Raw genomic sequence first — 6000 nt, 5'->3', positions numbered from 1 at the left:
GATTCTTCTCATCTACAAATTTGGGCCTCACGTACCTTGTGTATATGGAGGACTCCTTTTAGAAATCCACGTATATCCTTGTAGACAACTTGATAAGGTGTTGTTGTGTTCTAAGTGCCTGCTAAAACATTTTCAAGAACATACACAAGTAGAACCTTTAAGGAGTAGAAATACTAAGTCACTATACTTGTTCATGCACAAGGTTGCTTTGCCCCTTGCTCATTGTTTGAAGACTGTTTTCTTGAAATCTTTGTTTTCTATCTTGTGTTCTTGGTTCATGATAAAGAATCTATTGATACATCTAGTTGGATATTTAAAATGAACAAAATCTAAGTTCTTGAGTTGAGACTTTATGATTGAATAACTTTGTTATCCCATTATTTCTAGTCTCCCTAGGTTGGTCCTATTTGGATTAGGCTACTTACCCCATTGTTAGAAGCCTTTTTGCACCAGGTTATTATTCTTTGACCTCATGAATTAGTAGTCATTGATTTCACAAGAGATCTTATTTGGAGTTGGTGAGTTAGAAACCGTCCTTGTTGAGAAAGATATACACTTGGATCCTTTGATATTACACTTGGAGAGTCTAAGTAATCTCTTGTCTATTCACTTTCATAAAAAAATCAATTTTAATTATTTATAATTTGGGTAAATCATTGTCCTGGTCCATATGTGCTAGGGTATTCACCCAAATTTGTGAGCACCTCTGTGGCAGTATTGATTTATGCCTATTGCAAAATTCTATCTTATCACATCTCTTTTGGACAAGTTAGTGTTTTTACTATCCTAGTTTGGTACCAACATTTCTTAGGGTTATCTTATCAATTAGTACCTTTTCTTTCATGCCGGTTACAACAAGATATCAAGTAGATCAAGGAAAGCAACCTCAAGTTGTCTTTAAACAATTACCTTTAGTTCAAACTCATAGAAGACATAAGGGAAACGAACCTGTGTCTATTCAGTCACCTGAGAGTATTCTAGAATTTTTGTGTGACCCTAGTGGTGATCTTATTGAGTTGATTACACCCTTAGCATCACCTCATTCAGCTATGGATATGAGTTTTACAAGAGCTCCATACAAGAAGAATCAAAGTAGTTAGTATAATGTTGACCTTTTGAGTGGTGATCCCACTCGTGGAAGTAGACCAACTTCACTCCTTATTGAGGATAGGTATTTGGATGAACATCAAATGGAAGAGAAAAGTAAACATTATGCATATCAAAAAGAGGAAGCCCAACATGATGATCAAATTGGTGAGCCTTCTAGTGCTCGCGTGAATGCAACATTTACTGGTAACCGGTTTAGACAATCAAGACCATGTACACCACTCATGACACCTTTAGGTTATGCAAGTGGAAGACTCAAAGCAATTGATCGTGAAAGAAAAGCCCTTGTAGAAGAACAAGCTAAGAAGGAAGAACAATTTCAATGCCTAGAGGAAGAAAGGCAAGTTATTATTGAGATGGAAAGAAAATCTCGTTAAGAAGAACAAGACTTTTTCAAGACTTCACAACTTGACAATCAAGCCAACAATGTGCACATTGGTGGTGGAAACAACTCTCCCCCATCTACCCCTCCCAAGACTCCACAAAGTGGGAGATATTCAAGAACATCTTCACAATCTCCTACTCCTAGAGGAAGGCAAACTTCAAGACATGATTATCATAGGAGACCAACATCTCCTAGAGTTTCAAGAAAACCTTCACAACAAGCTCATCATGGTTCACATATGGAGGTGGTAGCTCCAAATTTGAATATAATTCTGATGATTTCATGGCTATACCATAAGATCCACATTTTCAGCAATGTATGGAAGCATATATGGACCAAAATAGAGATGCATGCTTTCAATGTTTAATCAACAAGGGTGCTAAGGTCCCTTACAACTTTGATATGGATAAAAAGTTTCAAAAGCATGATCCTTCCATGAAAGAAGAAATTTGTGAATTGAAGAAACAAATGAAGCAAATATCGGCACCCAAGAGTTCTTTTTCATTTGATTCAATTTGTCCAAATCCTTTTGATAAGAGTGTTGACATGAAAGATTTTCCTAGAAAAGTTGAGATCCCCCAATATGATAAATATGATGGAAATAGGGATCCAAATGATCATGTGCATCAGTTCTATACTATGAGTTTTGAGTTTCATCATGAGGACTCATATCTTATGAGATTATTTCCAAGGAGTCTTAAGGCTCAAGCCATGGAATGGTTTACCAATATAACTCCTCCTGTTAAGACATTCCTTGAGTTAATTCAAAGATTTGTTCAAAACTTTTCATACAATCTTTCACGATCTATCTCACTATTGGACTTATGTCACACAAAGAAAAATCAAGGAGAACCCTTTGTTACTTTCTTGCAAAGATTGAGATGACAATGCTCTCGTTATTCTAGGACTATCCCTGAGAAAGAAAAGATTGAAATCCTGATTAGTAATATTGTTCCTGAGATATAGTATGAAGTTAAGAAGATGGTTTTTGAATCCTTTGATACCATTATTGAAGCTGCATTTAGAATTGAGGATGTTTTGAGAGAGCAAGGTATTTTGACAAAAAATGGAAACAACAACAATAATGGTCATAATAACAACAATAGCAAGGATAAAGGGAAGAACATAAATTGGAATAAGAACAAACAAGTGGTCAATGATGGATTCCTCAAACCCTAAAGACCAAGCTATTCTCCATTTGGCTAGTGCTAATCAACAGAGTAACAAACCAAGATATCAAGAAAGGTTTAAAGGAGAGAAACGTAACTTTACACAATTAGGTGAGACATATGAAGAGATATTCACAAATCTCCTTGCACATGATCTTGTGCGCCCTTATGATACTACAAAGTTCTACATACCTAAAGTTAAGCCATGGTGGTGGGATGAGAAGGCTTATTGCAAGCTTCACAATGGCATTGGACACAATATTGAAAAATGTGGGAGATTCAAGCATATTGTTCAAGATCTTATTGAGAATGGAAAGCTTAAAATAGATGGACTAAATACCAATGCTGATCACATAGCATTCAAAGAGCCTTTTCCCAAGTATGAGAAAGGGGAAGCTTCCCAACCTAAGAATGGTGGGGCTACAATCAATTATACTTATACAAATGCAGAAAATGTTGTCAATATGCTTGAGGTTGTAGAAGAAAGTGTCAACATGATGGAAGATAAAGATCCCAATGGTTATAATTTAAATTTGAACTCTCCTACCTTTGGCGAAAAACCTATTTTGGTATTGATGGGTGCTCACTCTAGAGAGTCATCTCAAGGTCCCCTTGTCATTAGAGGACCCAATTCAAACCAGTCAAGTAAACCTAAGCAAGTGTCTTCCCAAAGTCTCAATGTTGTTACGCGAAGTCAAGGTCCCCTTGTTATCAAAGGACCTAGTTCAAACCAACCAAGTAAGCCAAAAAAAGTGCAATACAAGAATGTATCTTCAAAACCAGTGGTTAATCGCACGTCAAATTATAATCTTGTTGATCAATTGCAAAGAAATCTTGCTCAGATTTTAATCTTTGAGCTTTTAGAGTTGTCTCCGAGACACAAGCAGATCCTTGAGGATGCTTTGCGCATGGTGAATGTCCCCAATAATTTAGACATTGATCAATTCCAGAACATGGTTAATCATATTGCAAGCCCTCATTATCTTTCATTTTTGGAGGAAGATGATAAATCTTTGAGCCATCCACACAATCTTGCCCTTCATATTGAGGTTATGATACATAGGACCCGTGTTAGGCATGTGTTGATAGATGGGGGTGCTGGGCTTAATATTTGTTCTTTGATTCTTTTAAAGACATTGGGTTATTCTAAACATGTTATTGATAGCAAAAGAAAGATTACTATCAAAGCTTATGATGAGGCAGAGAGAAGTTCAAAGGGGTTGGTTGTCCTTCCTATTAGGATTGGCCCTGTGGAAAAAGATGTTTTACTCCAAATACTTGATGTTGGACCCCTTGCATACAAAATTTTGCTTGGTAGACCATGGATTCATGATATGCAAGTAGTACAATCTACTTATCATCAGTGTGTTAAGTTTACTTACAATGGAACAGAGATATGTATTCCTGGGGATAACACTTTGTCTATCAACTCGATTTCAGCAAGTGTTCATGTTCCCCTTAATAGACAAGCAAATGATTTTAATGCAATTTTAGCTGATTGCAAGAACAAGTTTAAGTCCATAGACCTTGGCATGGGGGGATATCAACTTAACTCCCTCGCTGCATTACCAGTTTCACCTAGGTCTTATGGTAAACCTTCACAAGAGATGAAACCTTCCTCTTCAGCTATGACATTATTTGACACATTTGTACAGTCATCAGTGCCTATTCAAGATGAGAAAGAAGATGTGGTTGTTAAAGATTGGATTTATAGAGAAGAGAAGTATATGCACAATGAAGATTTCACTCCTTCACCTAATGCTTATGGAAGAGGGTATTCTTTTGTTAAGAAAATGGGTTATCCTGGACATGGTCCTCTTAGTAATAGATTGGATGCTAGAGCTGAACCCCTTGATCATCAAATTTTTAGATGCAAGTCTAAGAAGTCAGTCGGCCTAGGGTATGTGGATCACAGTAAGAATGTTGCTTCTATCCTTGATAAGTCAGATAGTGAAGAAGAACAAGAATACATACCTAATTCAGAAAACCAACAAGATATGTGTGAAGATTGGATCCCTTCTACTAATCTCCTTTGGGGAGATTTAGATAATCTAGTATCTCATGAGATAGTTGCCAATTTAGAACAAGAAAGTGTGACTCTTGATAGTATTTAAGCTTCCACATCTAGACATCTCAAGCATTCATGGTGTAAGCATCCTAGTCGAGATTTTGAAACAGATTCCAACGAGTATGAATGGGATTCTTTCTCAGAATCTTCCATAGTTGATATGGATGTTGATGTTGTTCATACATATAGTTCTCAACCTGAGTTATTTAATTAGTCACGTGTAGGACTAGAGGATTTGAACTCACATGTTGCCTTAGTGGACGATTCTTCACTTTTGAGGATGAATCTTGATTTGGGTAGTTTAGGAAGTTACTTGACAGACTTTGAATCTTCAATCACTAGAGATATCATCCATATTCACAATCTTGAACCTATCATTGATTTATCGCTTGTTCATATTGACCTAATTGATTGGTCCCAATGCAACCAAGAACCTGAAATCTTAACATTTCAAAATGACTATGAAATAGCCTATTATTTGAATGCCATTGAACCTATAGTCTCTTCCACTAGTGAACCAGCTGCTAGTATGACAGAGCCAGATATCAAGTACCTTAGTCACAAAATAAAGAGAAAAGAAAAGAAAAAGAAAAGGAGTTCTGATGGCGAAAACCACTATGTGGTGGTGTCAGAACAAAAAAAGTAAAAAGAAAGGACGTATCCAAGGGTGAAAAATGTTAGTCTAAAAATCGTTTTGACACTTGAGTGTCAACACACTTAACCACCTTTCACATTGAAGCCGAGTACATTGTCTATGCCGAGCCACAGCATGTGCTGAGTTAGGAAATTCAACAAGTGTCAAGCATGATCTTCACATGCCGAACAGTCTTCAGGTGCTGAGTGAAGATCAGGTGTCGAGTAAGTACAGGTGTCGAGCATGATCTAAGTACCAAGCATTATTCAAGTGCCAAGTCTTAAAGGATGTTGAGCAAGATAGGAGCATATACAGAAGCCAAGTTACAGTAGATGTCGAGCATCAGGAAGCAGTAAGTGTCGAGTAACTTAGAATCAACATATGAGTTTGAAACTTCGCAAACTCAAATGTAAACCATTTTCATAGCTGAAATAAGACAACTCTCAAAAGATTTAAGTGATAAGATCAAATCATTTATATTTCCTATGCAATCTACATGCAGCCAATAAGAAAAATGGAGAAGGCATGCAACCAATAAGATGATGTGCAAGGAATAAGCAAAAATCAGAGATTAAATATGGATCGTAGATCCATACCTAACCCTAAGTCTTCGAGTGTCTTTATAAGGAAGATGAAA

The sequence above is a fragment of the Cupressus sempervirens genome, chromosome 2 (assembly GCF_028749045.1).
Source record: "Cupressus sempervirens isolate cs-2001-9-10 chromosome 2, ASM2874904v1, whole genome shotgun sequence".
Classification (NCBI taxonomy): Eukaryota; Viridiplantae; Streptophyta; class Pinopsida; order Cupressales; family Cupressaceae; genus Cupressus; species Cupressus sempervirens.
This window is presented reverse-complemented; position numbering follows the sequence as displayed.